The sequence below is a fragment of the Trachypithecus francoisi genome, unplaced genomic scaffold (assembly GCF_009764315.1).
Source record: "Trachypithecus francoisi isolate TF-2019V2 unplaced genomic scaffold, Tfra_2.0 Lachesis_group9, whole genome shotgun sequence".
Taxonomy (NCBI): domain Eukaryota; kingdom Metazoa; phylum Chordata; class Mammalia; order Primates; family Cercopithecidae; genus Trachypithecus; species Trachypithecus francoisi.
The window spans coordinates 39972188-39990547 of NW_022681474.1; the positions used below are offsets into that span (position 1 = coordinate 39972188).

Consider the following 18360-nt stretch of genomic DNA (forward strand, 5'->3'; position numbering starts at 1 on the left):
AATGTTGTTTTCATGCCTGCTAACACAACAATTCTGCAGCCCATAAATCAGGAGTAATTTCAACTTTCAAGTCTTATTACTCAAGAAATATATTTTGTAAGGCTCTAGTTGCTATAGAGAGTGATTTCTCTGATGGATCTGGCAAAGTAAATTGAAAACCTTCTGGAAAGGATTCACCATTATAGATGCCATGAGGAACATTTGTGATTCATGAGAGGAATCATAAAATACCAACATTAATAGGAACTGGGAAGAAGTAGATTCTACACCTCGTGGGTGACTTGAGGGCTTCAAGACTTCAGTGGAGGAGGTAATTGCATATGTGGTAGAAATAGCAAGAAAACTAGAATTGGAATTGGAGCCTGAAGATGGGACTGAATTGCTGCAATCTTGTGATAAAACTTGAATGCAAGAGAAGTTGCTTCTTATAAATGAGTAAAGAAAGTAGTTTCTTGAGATGGAATCTACTCCTGGTGAAAATGCTGTGAACATTGTTGAAATGACAACAAAAGATTTAGAACAAACTTAGTTGCAAAAGCTGAAGCAGGATTTGAGAGGATTGTCTCCAATTCTGAAGTATTCTACTGTGGTTGAAATGCTATCAAATGGCATCACAAACTACAGAGAAATCTTTCGTGAAAGGAGGAGTCAGTTGATATGACCATCTTCACTGTTGTCTTTTTGTTAGAAATTGCCACAGCCACCCCAGTCCTCAGCAGCCAACATCCTGATCAGTTAGCAGTCATCAACACTGAAGAAAGACCCTCCACCAGCAAATAGATTATGACTTGCTAAAGGCTCAGATGATCGTTAGCATTTTTAACAATAAAGTATTTTAAATTAGTCTATGTACATTTTTAGATATACTGTTATTGCATACTTAATAGACTATAGTATAATATAAACATAACTTTTATATGTATAGGGAAGCAAAAAAAAAAAAAAAAAATTGGATGATTTGCTTTATTGTGATATTTGCTTTACTGTGGTGGTTTGGAACCAAACCTGGAATGGCTCCAGGGTATGCCTGTAATAGAAAATCTTTGAGCTGAAGAAGTATTTTTCTCTTCAGAAGCTCAGCCTTCACCCTACATGTTTATAATAGGAAATCACTTCTTATTCTTAGATTTTCCTTCCAATGGCACATCGGATCCTATCTCATTACAAGGTACAGTAAAAATAATTGCTGAGCAGTAGGCTCTGCATAACTGTTGAAGCAAAGAGTTTGAGGGTTATTTGTGGATTCTGTTTCATCTTTAGGTGGATTCTTGAGAGGTGGCCAGTAGGTTGTTCGAGGCTGGCCTGATTATTCTCTAGATTGCCCTTTCTTAGGCCCTTAGTAGGGCCTGCTATTGAATCTACGTGCATGTGAGTCATAAGGCGATTCCTGAAATATTTGTCCCACAATTGCTGGGGGAGCCAGCCTTTGCCCTCCCTGACCGTCGGGTGTGCTTTATCTCCCTTTGGCTGGAGTTCTGCACATTTCCAAGGTACCTGGTGCTCAGGTTCTGTGTGGGGAGCATGTGTGTGCAGACCTGTGTCCTTTTGCTCTGAACTGAGTATGCAACTCACACCAATAGCTGGGAGCAGGGGCTTTCCCGGGGCCCTTTGTGAAATGAGTCCATTCATCATCTGCACATAGACAGGTGTCTCTCCCAAGATGAGAGGTTTTCCAGTCTACCATTTTCATCAGAAATGACCAGTGCATTGCTGTTGGGAGGCAAGGCATCTGCACTGGTCCTTTCCAGGCGGCAGTTCGTCAGTTCTCCCAGCCTTTGCAGGCAGTTCTCCATATGCATGTGTGATGGTAGAGCCACAGAATCTTCACATTGGACTAGATTGGTAGCTTTAGCTGTAAATTTTTTTGACTATGAATAATATTTAAGGAATGTATTTTCCTCTACAACCTCCATTACATAACTGGATCAGTGGTGTTCTGCCACAAAACAGTACTTACTATATGTAGCTTCTGATATGTTCTATTCTGTATTCTATTAAAAATGTTGAGAGCAACCCTGGAGATTGATTCCAAATGTCACTACAGTTTGGGAAACGGTGGCATGATCTTCCAGCTTTCATGAGATCTAGTTCTGAGATCTACTTATATCCTCCTTATATGGATGAGAGAGATATGTGATCTCAGTGTGACACAACCAGTTAGTGGCAAGGTTGAGATTGTAACCCAGGTCCCCCAACTTCTAACTTTTGTTTTAGAGTCTGGGTCTTGCTCTGTCACCCAGGTTGGAGGCAGTGGCGTGATCATGGCTTATTGCAGCCTCAAACTCTTGGGCTCAAGCAATCCTCCCATCTCAGCCTCCCAAGCAGCTGGGACTATAGGTGCATGCCACCATGCCAAGCTAATTTTATATTTTTATTTATTTATTTATTTACTTTTAGAGACAGGGTCTTGCTATGTTGCCCAGGCTGGTCTTGAACTCCTAGTCTCTAGTAATCCTCTTGCCTCAGCTCCCAGGTCATCAGGATTACATGCATGAGCCACTGTGCCCAGCACAGGTCTCCCAACTTTCAGTGTTTATACATAAATATGTTTCACTCATAAATATATCTTTTTGGCTGAACATGGTGGCTCATGCCTGTGATCCAGCATTTTGGGAAGCTGAGGAGGGAGGATCGCTTAAGTCCAAGAGCTCAAGACCAGCCTAGTCTTGCAATAGAGCAAAACCCTGTCACTCTCTCTAAAAAATTAAAAAAAAAAAAAATAGCCGAGCATGGTGGTTTGCATCTACAGTCCTAGCGACTTGGGAGTCTGAGGTGGGAGGATCCCTTGAGCCCAGGAGTTTGAGGCTGCAGTGAGCTGTGATCTGTGATTGAGCCATTGTGCAACAGAGCAAGACCCTGTCTCTTAAATATATATTTACACACACACACACACACATATATATGTATATATTTGTCTTGTGCTGTTTTTTGTGTGTGCATGTCACTTTTCTTTCCAGTTAGGCACTGAGTGGCAAACTAACATAGCATAGGTATCAGCAGCTTATGCTTTCTTGCTTAGACTCAACCCATATCCTCTTTCCCTTTGCAGAATTCTGTTACTTCTTGGCCAGATAACTCAGCTGGTTTTAAAGTTGTATTTATTGTACACGTAGAGGCAGTCTACCTTGTTCCCACTGCTCTGCACCCACAGCACAAAAGGCATGTGTTCTCATTTTCACATAGTTTACTGTCAAATTGGGGTGACATGGCCAATTTCATTCTATCAGCATATGCTCATATGGATAAACAGAGTTATTAGGAATGTGCTTTGGGAAAGAGGATCTACTCCGAGTTTTTTCTCTGATTAAAAGGAACCAACTTCCTCATCAAGAAAGCTTTCAGCTGTAATGACAAGAGGAAGGAGAGGTGTTGGAGATTCCCACCACTAATTTGAGTTAAGGAGGTTCTTTAACCTGGTGTTGTAGACTGCTCATCCTCCCTCCATTGCTCCTTCTGGAACAACAGTCTATCCCCTTTCAGCCAGAGGTGGTACCTACCAAGTATGGCCACGGCAATTGTATTTTGCAGACTCACATTCGAAATATGGCCAGGCACTGTGGCTCATGCCTGTACTCTCAGTGCTTTGCTCGCAAAGACAGGAAGACCATTTGAGGCCAGGAGTTCAAGACAGGCCTGGGGAACAAAGTGAGACCTCATCTCTACAAAAATAAAAAACCTACCCAGTTGTGGTGGCATGTGTCTGTAGGTCCAGCTACTTGGGAGGCTGAAGTGGGAAGGTTGCTTGAGCCCTGGAGTTCAAATCTAAAGTGAGATATGATTGTGCCACTGTACTCCAGCCTGGGCAACAAAGCAAGACCCTGCCTCTGGGGGGTGGGAAATATATATAAATGTATTTTAGATAAATACATATATACATATACACACACATACATACATATATATGTATATGTATTGGTGGAATAGGCCAGGTTCTCTTATCCCATTGTGCCTACATATATATATACACACACACATATACACATATATGTATACATATATACGCACACATACATATGTATACATGTCTACATATACACACATACATGCATGTATACATATAAGTATATATTTATATATGTGTATACACACGTGTATATATGTATATGTGTACACACACGTGTATATATGTGTACGTGTACACACACGTGTATATATGTGTACATATACATATATGTACACATATATACATATACATATATACACCTAAATATATGTATACATATGTGTGTGTGTGTGTATGTGTATGTAGGCACAATGGGATGAGAGATAGAATCTTGCCTATTCCACCAAATCTGGAAAAGATGTTTCTGGTATGAATAGTGTTCCCCACTCTTGCTCACCTATAAGTCCCCTTTGTTTCACTGTCTGAGGTTGCTGTGTTTCCAGCATCCCTAGCTGTGGTAGAGAGGCCTGGTGGAGAGGGGAGAATGGCAGAGGAGTATCACCAGAATGCCACATGCATGTGCAGTCAGCACAACTTTGCCTCCATAATGCTGAGCATCACAGTTGAGGAATTCTCCAGTGATGCATGATTTTATGGCTTGGGATCGTCTGCTTTGATTCTCGCATCTGGACTATGGTTACCTGTATCTTTGAATGTGTGAGAGTGGGTGCCTCTGTTGTATTCATCCTGCCCTGTTCAGGAGCATAGAGCTACATCCTCCTCTGAAATGCCATGGGCAGCCGTTCTAGTCTTTGCCCATCAGTCCTGTTGGCTGAGTGGTGTGGAGGGACCCCTTTCTGTAATATAGTGCTTGGCTGGTGTAATTTTGATTTAGAAAAACAGCTTCGCTTGGAGAGAAACATTAATTAGATGCAAAGAGGGAGTTATTTCATCCTTTGAGTCAGGGGAGTGGGGAGCGAGGGAGAGAAAAAAGTACCACAAATAAATTATCTCCTATTTGTGCAATGTTTTATGCTTGTCAGCTGTCTGTTGCCAGAGAACCACAATGTAGCTAAATACTTGTGACACCTTGCCCAATCAAGGTATAGCAAAAGGATGTTATGGGAGCCTCTTTGTGACAACCTGTGCTAGTTTACATTAGCTTAACCAATCGCTTTCTCCTCTGTGCTTGGAGAAATTTGTTAAATTAATTCAGTTGCAATTAGCAGATTTATGGGAAAGTACCCTGTTATCCTTTAATTGGAGAGCATAAAACTACAAACTGAATCCGCAAGTTCTATTTGTGTAATAGGCAATCTATCTACGACAAGATTTGATCGATGGAGTCGTATGATGCCCTTGCCTTGTTTTATATTGGCTGTCAGCGCTTAACTGGGACTGAAGTATCTGGGTAACAAAAATTGATATAATGACTTAATGCGCCTTATTCTCTTTGAGCTACATCAGTTTAGAGCACTTCTGAGAGAAAAATGTCTGGAAAATATCATGGAGTCATTTATCAACCTGTTTTCATTAGCATACTGCCTAGCTCTGGCAAGGATTTGAATAAAAAAAAGCAGGATGGTACAATTTATTTCAGGCCCCATATTTCTTGGATGAAAGGAGACCTCTAATAAAAGGAAAATACAGAAAGATGCTTTTGCTAGCTGGTTTTTCCTTAACTAAAAACCCTACCCCAAAAGCTTTTTTGTTCGTTTGAATTTTTGCTGTTAATAATGTTCTGGGGAACATATTCCTGGGAAGGTAATTAGAAAAGTAATGCAAAATGCATGGTTGTTATGATACGTAGAGAAAAAAAATGTTTGGCAACAAAAAATTAACCAGAAATAGCCAAGCATGTAGTGGTTATGTGTATATCTGTCTCTGTTTGCTTGGCTCAGTGTGCATGTTTGTGTGTTTATAATACACAGTTAAACAGTGAACATGGAGAGAAGTTCTCTGCATAAGTGGGTGTTTGTAGCGTTAAAGGATTTCAGAAAGTTAAGATGCAGCGTTTTTAGCTCTCTGGAGTTGGAGCCGAGGGGAAATAGAAACAGATCAAAATGTTTGTATAGTGGGCAAAATGCATTTGGTATATGGAGTCATTTGTCCTACCCACCGTAGGATGCAAACCACAAGAGGTAATAATAACTGAAAGTCTGTTGTATGGGAGTGAGTCCTTTTTTGCATGAAATTTTTATGCATCAGTCAGCCTGCATACAGTGTGCCTAATGTATAAAATAAATTGGTGCATAAATCAGATTAAGAGCAGCATGTTGCCAACTTTCACATTTGCACACAGGAATTCAATATGTATATGGAGGAATTCCCATTTTTTAATCTCTAATAGAGTATGGGGAATCTCTCAGGTAGGTTTTGCACACAGGGACATTTTATTCACTTATCTCCCCCCATCTGCCACCCCAAATAACAATAGAAGCAGCGTCATGGGTAGTAAGAGGAGCAGTGTGGCGTTTTCTGGAACATCGGCTGTATATGGAGGGTAGTGACACAGTATTTAAGATAATATTGCAACCCTGTCTATAGCTCCTAATTATGTCGAGGAATTGGTGTGCCAATCGATAGTGATTTATGGTGGGGATGAGCAAGTGCACATTGCTCACATTGATCTGCATGTAAATTCCTTGACATAATAAGAAGTTATTACCAATGACAGTCACTGTCTGACTGCTAATTCATCGTCACATTCTTCCATCAGTGGGAGCCGCAGTGTCTGCATCCTGGGTGTGAGTTTGCCACACCACTTGCCTGTTGTGAGTCAGGCTTGTACATCCAGTACGTGAGGAGTGGCTATTCAGTAGGTGGGAGTTGAGGTCACACTGACCATTTCTCTGTCAAACAGCAGTTCTGTGATTAACCAGTAAGACAGGGTTGGGTAGTGTGTCTTGCTTTTTTAAGATTTTTCCTTAAAGCAAGAAATATCCTACGGGAGTTTGATTCTGGTTTAAAAAAAATCATAACATTTTTTAGAGGATGACATCTATTAAAGTTCATTTCTTAACACCATTTCCCCAAAAGCCTCAGACAGCAAATTATCTATCAATTCATTAAAATACAATTCCTTTAATTTTACCCTTTTCTTTCTCTTATTTATGCCTTAAAAATTGTAGATTAAAAAAACGAGTTTTTCTTTTTTTTTGCTTCTTAAATCTCATATGCATTTGTTTGTTTCTGCATTTCTGCTGCCCCAGAGCTTTTTGAAAAATTGTATGTTTAAGCTTGTATCTCTTTGTTCTTCCTTTTCCTCTTTCCTTTCTGACAAGGCCTCATAAACTCATCCCTTATAGCTGTACCTCCCACCCCCTCCCTTTAATAATCCCTGCTAACTGACCTGAAAAGTCTTTAGCTATTCCCATTCAGAGTCCAGGTAGGATGTGGTGTGTCTCTTCTTCACTTGCTTTTGTAGGCAAAATCTCTGTGATTAGCCTGTAATATTACATTACCCATGACTAGCAGTTTCTTATTTAAAACATTCTGTCATATTCTTCCATGGCCTGATTTTTTTTTTTTCCTCTTAAGAGTCTGCTGTATCAGGAGGTTGTTCTTTAAACTGAAAGCAGCTGAAGTATGGTTGCTGTGTTCTCATCCACCTCCTATACCTCTTCTCTACTCTTACTGGAAAGGGCCATTACTTTTTGCAGGAGAATGCTTGAGAAGTTGGTGGAATAACGGACATATATGTCGAAAAGTGAGTCATTGGCTCCACGTATATTCCAGGTATATGGTACCTGCTCTGCCTTAAGAAATGCAAACAGTTACAAAAAGATACGATTAAAAAAATTAAAAAAAAAACCAAAAATATGAGTGTTTAGTATAGGTAGTATAAGAAATGCAAACAGTTACAAAAAGATAAGATTAAAAAAATTAAAAAAACCAAAAGCTAAGAGTGTTTAGTATAGGTAGTATAACAGTAGGGTAAATAATAACAATAACAATGATAATTTTAATTTCAGACTGCCCATTATTGGTTTATCAGTTAGGTTTGGCTAAGTTATGCTGCAGTAACAACCCCCAAATCTCAAAGGAATAAAATAGCACTTGCTTGTAATTTGTGTACATTGTGGGTTGGCAGAGGGACTCTGATTGTTTTAGTCACATAGGGGCTAAAGATGGCAGAGCGGTCAACACCTTGGGCATTGCTGGGCACTGAGCCAAAGGGAAAGAGAGCTCTGAAGCGTCTTGCATTGGCAATTAAATATGCCACAGCTCATGGGCAGAACTAATCACAATACCCCATTCTACCTTGTGGTTCAAAAAGGGGAGAACAGGAAATATTTGGTAAACAGCTCTAATAACTATTGATTGGTTATTCACAAAAGATACTTACTAAAAACCTTCTCTGAACATAAAAATTATGTTATTAGCTTTAGCAGTACATGATTGGTGATGACTGAAGAGTATAATAATTGAGTAGAATAATTGAGCAGAAAAGCTGTAAGACGATGAGTCAGTTTAACCCTCTGTCTTTTACAGATGAGGAAATAAAGATCCAGAAAGGGGAAATAACTTCTCAAGTTCATAGCATTGGAGAGGAGCACGATTGAGATGCAATCTGGTTTCCTTGACTTGAAATCAATGTTATTTCCTCCTTCTGCCTCTCCCCTGTAATCTTGGAAGCCCCAACTTCCTTGTGTGTATTGCTATGAAACCTGTGAGTGCTGGCGATGCAAGGCCTACCTGTCCCTCCATTGACTTCAGTCCTTTGTTGACAGATCTCAATCTGTCCAGGTACTGTATGTCCATTTTTAGTTCCTTATCTTCTCTTTTCTAGACTCCTCTCCTTGGCCACCATAATACCATTTTCCTGCAGATTCACTTGGTTCTTATTTCCAGTACTAGAATCTGAATGTTTGCATTGAATTGTACAAGTATGACACAGGGTACATGTGGTGGCCATGAAGCAGTGATGAGATGTTCAGCAGAGTCACTTCAAAGAGGTGAGATCAGTAGGAACTCCACCAAATAAAATGCGTATTGATTTATTTGTCCATAATATATACCTGGCCCACTTTAAGAGGGTGAGGGAAATAGTGATTTGGTCTAGAGAATGATTTAATTTTCTAATTTGTCTGTGTCAGTAGAGTTAGAAGACACTGTTGGTTGACATGTCTACTGGTTTATTTTACCTTGTTTTTTAAGTAGTTCAAGTTTCTCCTTCAGACATTAGGGGAGAGTGAATAGGCTCCAGGTTTTTAGACAGAGGCAGAAAACCTTGTAACACTTGCTGTTAGCAGTTAAGGGGTTGTACTTTCCAAATGATGTTAACTTTAGACCAGGGTAGACCTTCTTGTTAGAGGAGCTTTAGTTTTTCTTTTTTTTTTTTCTGAGGTCAGAATTATGGACATAAGTGTTTTTCAGCAGGGCATGTGTTATAACCCAAAGCCCAGGATTTTGGCATTTGATTCTTAAGTCACTAATGTCTATGGGAGACTAGGTGGAGGGCAGTATGCCTTCGTGGCATCAGAAAGAGATTTTATTACCCATTTTAAGGACCTTATCAGCTCTATGACTTATCAGCTCTAATGGATACTCATGCTCCATTAGAAATTAAAAAACAAAAGCTAACTTCATTAAATTATATGCCAGAAACACACGGGCAACTCGTTCTCTCTATTATGTGCATATGAGAGAGAGAGAGAAGAGAGAGAGAGAGAGAGAGAGAGAGAGAGTCTCATTTGACTCTCTAGAACTGACTTGAAATAGGTATCATTGCATGGCTGACACCTGAGTGCTTGCTTTTGCTCACATGTTGGTTGCCATCCTAAGTGCTTTTATGTAAATTAATACACTTCATCCTTACAGTCGCCCTTTGGAGTAGATACTCTTATTATCCCCATTTCGAAAATGGGAAAACTAAGTTATGGAATATAATTTGCATAAAGTCACATAGCTGGGAAATGATGGAATCAAGGTTCAAATCCAGGCAGTCTGGCCTCAGAGCTGGCAGGTGAACCCTTCCACGGGGCTTCCTTCCTCCCTGTTCCCACCCTATTAGTGAGGGAGGAGTTACAGTGCAGTGCAGTGTTTGGAATCAGATTTGGATTCCAACTCTGGCCCTGACCCCTACTCTCTGTGCTACTTTAGGCAACTCCCTTAGCATCTCTCGGCTTCATTTTTCCTACCAGCAAAGTAAGAACACCGGCCCTTACCTCAGAGGCCATAGTCCTTACAGTGAGGAACTTGTGCCCAGGGAATAGCTCACTAGAACCACAGGTGTGCTGAAAGACAGTGCTAATCTTTATAATCTACAGATGAGCAGGAATAAGCTGGAACAGTATTTAATAGTCAGACTGAACTGGCACCTTCACTTGGTGCAGGTGTCTAGCACATGAACAGGTGGCACATGGGCAGGGGTGGTTTGAGAGGCCACCTGGGAACTCTGAACAGTGGTCCATAGTGACAGCTTCACCTCCTTTTTTTTTGGTCTTCAGCATTTTGTAAATTTTATTACGGTTTCTGGCTATGTCAATAATAGGTTTAATTTTATTTTTAAAAATCCCTCAAAAAGCAGAACTTTTATAATAGTTATGAGTTGGGGATTGAATAGAACAATCTTTGGTTCCAGCAGAGGTTCTTCAATTATGTCATGAGAAAGAATTTGCATTTTTGTTGTTGTTAAAAATATGAGTTATCAGTTTTTCTTTTACAAAAATTCAAACTTTCTGGGCCGGGCATGGTGGCTCATGCATGTAATCCCAGCACTTTGGGAGGCTGAAGTGGGTGGATCACCTGAGGTCAGGAGTTCAAGACCAGCCTGGCCAACACAGTGAAACTCCATCTCTACTAAAAATACAAAAAATAGTCAGGTGTAGTGGTGTGTGCCTGTAGTCCCAGCTACTTGGGAGGCTGAGGCAGGAGAATCACTTGAACCTGGGAGGCAGAGGTTGCAGTGAACCCAGATCACACCATTGTACTCCAGCCTGGGCGACGAGTGACACTTGGTCTCAAAAACAAACAAACAAACAAAAAATCAAACTTTCTGAATTTGTTCATCCCTAATGCCTAACAGTACTAGAAATCCTCACAGATATGTTTGGCCAAAAATACATTTGAAAATAATGCCTTCTGAAGGAAAATCCTGCTATGGAGAGAACATTTTGAAAACAGATGTTTGGAAATGTTTTCATCATTATGTGAGCCCAATGCTGAAAACTATCTAGGTGTGTTATCTATAAAAACACTTATCTCTGCTTACTTTAAATTTGAAAAAGGAATCTTCTAGCCATTAAAAAAATCTGCTCAAAGAGGAGTTTTAGTGGGCTTTGAATTTATTTGTTAAAAATATAAAATTGCCATACATTTTGGTTAATTGACATCAAGGAATATGGAAACTTACCCATTACATTTAAACAATAATCTGAGTGTGACTGGTTAATGAGACTGAAAAAGAGTATCATGATTTAATACACTCATCTACTGATTGGTTTCTTCCATATATACTGTGGTACTGAATTATGGACCCCCAAAGGCATGTTGTCGCAATCCCTGGAACCTGTGAATGTTACCTTATTTGGAAAAAGGATCTTTGCAGATATGATTAGGTTAAAGATTTGGAGATAGGAGATTATCTTGGATTATTCTGGTGGGACCCAGATACAATCCCAGGGTCCTCATGATGGGTGAGGCAGAGGGAAATTTGGTACAGACAGAAGAGGAAAGGCATTTGTGACCATGGAGGCAGAGGTTGGAGTGAGTCTACCACAAGCCAAGAGATGTTGGCAACTGCTAGATGCTGGAAGAAGGAATGGGTTCTCTCCTAGAACCTCTGGAGGGAGTGTGGCCCTGCTGTCACCTTGGTTTCAGCCCCATGGTACTAATTTCAGACTCTGGCCTTCAGAACTGAATCAGAGAATAAATTTTTTTGGTTTTTTAAAATGCCACCAAGTTTGGGATAATTTGTTTCGGCAGCCATGTGAAACAAATACATATACCTAAGTGACTTTTTGAGCTATGATTTATTTATTAGAGTCAAGTTTTAAACTGAAATTAGAATTAAACCTTTGTGTGATTTTTTAACCAAATATTAAACCAATATTTTAAAAAATAATGAAGCATCATTATATGACATCTGTCTAATGAAAAAATTATCTCTATATATTATATAAAGCAGTATATATATTATTTGGTGAGTGCAAATAATTTTAGCATCATTAATAATATAATTGCCTATAAAATATATCCTTTCTCATTCTTAAAATGTATATGTTGTATATATTTTATGTATACATTGGTACCATGGTGTATATAATTTATAAATAACATCATTTTGGGGTACATGAGCAAACAAGTTTGTAGAATTTTCTCTAAGAGATTGTTGCCAAGATGAGAGGTAAATGTGAAAACTCCTGGAACATGGAAGACATCCAATATGTCTTTGTTGGATGGATGGATGGGTGGGTGGGTGGGTGGGTGGGTGAATGGATGGATGGATGGATAATGAAAAAAACAGGATCCTGGGTTAAGCAGTAGGCCTAGGGAAGCATGGCTAATAGTAGGACTTTGCTGTGGGCCCAGGTGTGTTCGATTCCAAAGCGTATGATCATTCCACTTGGCAGTCATTATATGAAGAACTATGCAAATCATCTGTTTCACAATTTACTGAAGAGTACCAAGTAAGACTTAATGGCAAACATGTTGGACTAACTCATCTCTTCAGCATTGGGGTGGGGTGGGGAGCAGAAAGTGCGATAGAGAACTCCTGCATTGAGTGTGACTGTGCTGGCCTTAGATGTCAGGTAGCGGGTGGCATTGGGAAGGGGAGTCCGAGGCCTTTGTGGTGGGCTGTGCTGTGGGACTGTGCTCAGCTTTCTTGTGGCAGGCAGCTTTAGGCTTTTGCCTGAATGCGAGAGGCTATGAGAATCTGCCAACCATACAACAATAGAATATTTGTGAGCAACAACTCCTCTTCCCCATAGGGAGTATTGGAAGAGAAATAAAATTCATACAGTAACTGGTTTTGGACAATAAAGGTGCCCACACCTATGATTGCGGGGAACAGGGAGATGTTCGGATAAATTAAATTTCAACATCCCTCAGGCCTGATTTTAGCCAGTAGCTTCACTCTCCTTTCTGATCCAAGCCACAAAAGCAGCTTTCACTCCAAGTGTTAACAATAAACTACCTGGATTTGGAAACTCTCTCTTTTTGATAGATCTAATGATGACAGGAAAATAGCCAGTGGGTCGGTGGGTGCTGAAGGGTGGTAATAAGAGTTTCTGAGCTGTGATAATCTTTAGCCAAACAGCACCCATAAACAGGGTAGCAGACCCCACTAGCTGAATCATGAGCTGAGTCAGCTCAGTCTTTAAAACACAAGAACAAAGACCAGTTTCTGGAAATCTTCTTGTGCAGTGGTGATGATGGAGTAGTGGGTTCTGTTTCATTGCTCTGGCCACTCTAATAGCCTCCTAGGAGGGGAATTCCCTCAATTACCTTTGTCTGTTTCTGATCCATTTTCTATACTGTCATGTCACTCCCAGGCTAAAACCTCCCAACAATCTCCCTTAGATTCTAATCACTTCCCATTATTTGCAGTATTTTATTTTTCTCCTTCCTCCTAATGCTTCAGCTGAATCCCATGTTTCTCTGATTTTTCTCTGCAGAAGACTCTTACCGATGGTCCCTTGCATATGCCATTCTCACTGTTTGCACTTCCCACCTCCTCAGTCTTCACCTAGCTAACACCTTTGCATTCTTCAAGTCTCAGTTTAAACGCGACTTCTTCCGGAAGGCACTCCCTGTACCCTGTTGACTAGTTTGGCTTTCCTTGCAATGTGCTCCCAGAGCATCTTGAATGACTACTGTCGTCACAGTCATTTAACTTGTAATCATGTATTCAGTTTCTGTTAGCCCTGCAGACCATCATCTCTCAGAGGTCATTGCACATTATCCAGCCACATGGTAAGTGCTCAGTTAATATTTGCCAACTGGATAGATGAAACTTTTCAAGAGAGAAGGTATTGTGTGATTTGTACCCCTACGACTTAGCATAGTAGCTGGCACCTAATACATGTTGGTTGAAGTGAGCTCAACAGAGAGGCTGTAGGCCAAGACTTTAGGGGCCCACTAAAGACCTAGATGCGGGTACTGGGTTTCATTTCTTCATTTTGTCATCCACTTCACCCTATTCAGTGAAGCCCAGGTCTGAGTACTGAGGCCAAATGTGGAAGGGTGGTGGTGTTATGGGATAGATCATACATCAGTTGGCCTTTAGAAAGGGGAAAAAAACCCCTCAAATATTCAGATTCATTAATGATATATTTCTAGAAAAATAACAAATAGATTATTTTTATTGCCATATTTTTGAAATGTAAAAACATAAAAAATGCAAGAGTTACAGGCAATTACAGTGGCAACCTTCGCATTTGGTTGGCAGCCTTACTTAGGCTTCTTAAGAGATTCCTTATGAGTTGTGGTATAGTTTTCATGTGTGTGTCTCATTTTTGACCTGGGAGTGAGAATAATAATTTTGAGGTGATGAAAATAAATACTCAACTGACTAGTAAGCACAGAAATGGGTCTCAGGACTACAGATATCAGCCCCAACATCTGAAATGTAAATATCTCCTGAAATTCCCATTTAAGAGCAGATTTCACCTGCAAGTAGACTGTTATATCTTCCTGAAAAATATATACACCCTAGTGAGGGAATAAACACATCATTACAGTTTCATGACAGATAAGCTTGGCTCTGTTCGGGTGTAAACTCATTTTTCTTGGGTTGACCTTTAAGTAGTATTGTGTTATTGTATGGGATTTAAATCAATAATTTTGTCAAAGCAAAATATACTGCAGGTTTTTTTTCTTTATCATTTAAACAGTTCTGTAAACTCTCAAGGAGTAATGGATTTCAACATGCTTTTCCCAGGAAGGGAAAAAGGGAGAAGGGGTGGGATGGGGGGAGGCGAGCATCATATAAAAACTCACTAAGCAGCAATGAGGCAGAAACCAGGGATAACTGCAGATCTGCCGATCTGAGAGAGTTCCGTTTTCTCTTCCAGGCAGCAGAGATAGAGGTGCCAGTGTGGGCTGTAATTAGTAGTGTAATACGTTTTCTGCATTCCTGTTGTAAAGCAACAAACTGTCCCAGGTGTGAGGAGGTTAAAATGAGAAGTACCCAGTAGTTATGAAGCAGCAATAATGAGTTTCCTTCTACTTACCATGGATTTGTGTGATATACAGCTTGCAATTAAGCATGGCTTGGTGATTCAGTGATTAATGTATATACAGCTCCTAAAGGAGGGAAGCCGCCCTCCCGTCACATCCTTCATGATGTTTACAGCTGGGTACCTATTAACAGGAAGATGGAAAGGGCCATTTACAATTCAGTAACCTTTATGACAGTGAACTCTTTAATCAGCATTTTATTTCCTTTGTAACACTTTAGTCATCTACAAATGTCAGAATAAAATAGGGCCATGAAATATTTAGGATCGGCATGTGGAAATTGACTTCCCTTGATTTAAGCTGCTGTGTCTTTTCATTTTGTTGTTTTGGGAGCTTTTACTTTTATTGAAAGACAATTTATAACTAAAAGCTCCCAACAGTGACTGGCATTAGGGTAGGAGGAATTTCAGAGAGCCAAGTTCTGGTTCTATAAAATGTGTTGATGCTTGCTATATTGGGTAATAAGTTATTCAAATAAAAACATTAGCAAAGGGTTTGCATTTCAGAGCAGTATTTAGTAGAGGTACAGCAGACTCTGCAGAGTTTATGACAAAATACTCCGACATATTTTAGAAGGGTAATTAACTATGAAGTACATCCATAATAATTTAAGTCAGTTATAGTGTATACCTGAAATATGCATTATTGTCTCACATTATTTTCTTAGTGGGATTCTGGGACTTTTTCAGTTCAACAATAACCACCTTTCAGCTTTCTTGTATTGTTGCAAATGTATATAATATGTATTAGCAGAATTGTCATGTTTATATTTTTAAAAAGTCCTTTATGTAGAGATATTATTGTATTAAATGATTGCATTATTATTTTGTACTCATACCTTTTGTTAATCCATTTTAAGCCAGTGAACCCAAACATACCTCAAATGATGAGTTTTAAAAGTTAATCTTGGACAATGGCATGCTTTAAGAATTTGTCATGGTGCAGGACCATTCTCCACCTCCCCACTCCTCAAAAAAAAAAGGTTCTTGGTGACTATTTGTTGGCCTTGAGGTGACCCTCAGTTTAGGGAGCTATTTCTTTTTCAGGGTTAGTGATAGAGTCTTGGTCTCTTATTGGCCATATGGGATCATCTTTCACACTTTTCTACGAGGTATTGGGAAGGTGTTACCTTTTCTTTTCTACTGCATGGAAACCAGTAGCTGGAGCCAGCCTGGTGCAGTGGAAAGACCAGTAGCCCCAGCCAGCTGAGTCCAGGTCTCAGCCCTGCCGTGAATTGTGTCATGGGCAAGTTTTTTACCTTTCTGCGCTTCTGTTTTCCCATCTGTAAACTGAACTGGTTTATTGGGTTAGATTGCCTTTAAGGGAACAGTGAGAGAGGAGAGGGAAAGGGGAATACACAGAGAATAAATTAAAACCTTAAATGCAAACTGCCACAAGTAGAGGGGTTTCTGTAACTAAACGGTGTGAATATGAGTCCTAAAGAGAGTGTCTTTACCTAGATGATGGAAGGCAAACTACTGGGGGCTGGGAGTGGGGTGGAGAAAGTGTGGTTGGCTTATGAATTTGTTGTTGTTATTGCTAAAGAGTTAAAGTATCTATTGAAGCATTTAGCATGGAACAAGACACACTGTGTTATTTTCTCTTTTCCTTGCTTTCATAAAAGCACAAGGCCCCCAGGTGTCTTCTGGTAACAAAACCCCAGTCTACAAAGTATCAGCAATAGTGTTGAGCTGAGATGTTTATCAAGAAAGTTGAGTTATTAATTTTGTTTGAGGGTTTCTTCCACTAAATTCAGGGAATACGAGGAGAGGGAGACCTGAGGATGGGGACTCTAACTCTGGGCAGCTGGGTGAAGAAAGGGCTCAGAGCTTAGGGTAATTACAGGAGAAGCCTTTTTCTAATTTTAAAATCTCATCTCCAGCTGTCCTCAATGGCTCACTTTTGAAATGGGTCTTTGGAACAATAAATGGGTGGAAGCAGGCAGGACCTTATAAAGCGGACAGGAGAGGCTCTGAACCCTCAGACTAGAGAAAGGAGAAACTGGAGTTTTCTCATTAGAAGTGGGAGAGTTACTTAGAAATTTTGGGGGAGGGGCCGAATGATGGCAGAGTCAAGGCTAGAGCTGTGCATGAGCGATGATGATGAGTAGGTGGTGATGTGTGGGAGAACGACTGGAAAAGGAGGATAGGGCATGCAGGAGAGCAATATGTCAAAATGACTCTTATTCCATCCTTTCCCCCATCTCACAAAGCATGCCTACAGTGCTGTCTTGAAAGCCAAGAAGCAGTGGGAGCCTGAGAAACCCTGGTGGCTATAGGTTTTGCTCCCAGTTTTCTAATTTTTAATCCATTTAGCTTCTTTACTTTTGCATTTTTAAAAATCATTTTTTAAATTACAAAAGCTCTGTGAAACATAACCACAGAAAGTTTGAGAAAGAAATGAAAGAATAACAACAGTGGTCTTTAATGTTGCTGCATTATCACAACTTTTATTATTTATGTCTGTTCTTTTCCTTTTTCTGGAGGCATAATGCTGTATAGGTAAAATGACAGCCAAGTGTCAATTTCATGTCCTTTTTCACTTGACAGGAGATCATATACTTTTTGCCATGTTGCTTCACTGTCTTTATTATCATTTTTGAAGACTGCATACTGTTCTATCAAACAAGGATTCCATTCTTTTTAAAAATAATTTTAAACATATTTTAAAACCCCACTATGGACTATATAGTTTTCTCTCATATTTTTTTGCCATTTTAGCAGTATAATATATGTCTTCATGTATTGCATATATGTTTTCCACATTTTGTATTATTTCCTTAGGAATATAGTCCCAGGTATAGAAATATTGGGCTGATGAGACACCATTGTTTTGCATTACTTGTATAGTTCACAAGACTTTAAAAGTCTTAGATAAGTTTCTCCCAAGTTTTGGGCTGTGTAGTTACTCCAGGGTCAAATGATTTTCATAAGAAGCTTGTATTCCTATAGAGAATTTTGGACATTTGAGGCCTTATGAGGATCTAAAGTCATGTGGATGATACTATTCACTTAAAATTCTGATTTAGTAGGTAATAGAATTCAGGAAAAAGCAGCAAACTGGATGTGGTGAGCAATGAATAGAATGAGGACTGGCATCTGCTGAGCTTGCAGAGTATGTTAGGGATTATCAAGCATGCAACCTCATTTAAATCGCGACATAATCCTGTATGTTGGGAATTATTGGTACCACTTTTTTTTTTCCAGATGAGGAAACTGAAACTCAGTGAGTTTAAGTGACCTACCCAAGGCCATTCAACTTTTACGGAGTCAGAATTTGAACTCAGGTCC

At 39.7% G+C, this 18360-nt stretch overlaps 1 protein-coding gene across 5 annotated transcripts in view; it reads left to right on the forward strand.

The window, feature by feature from the left end:
* LRMDA (leucine rich melanocyte differentiation associated) overlaps window positions 1-18360 on the forward strand; it is a 1134568-nt gene that overhangs the window by 255678 nt on the left and 860530 nt on the right. The gene's annotated exons all lie outside the window — the stretch shown is intronic.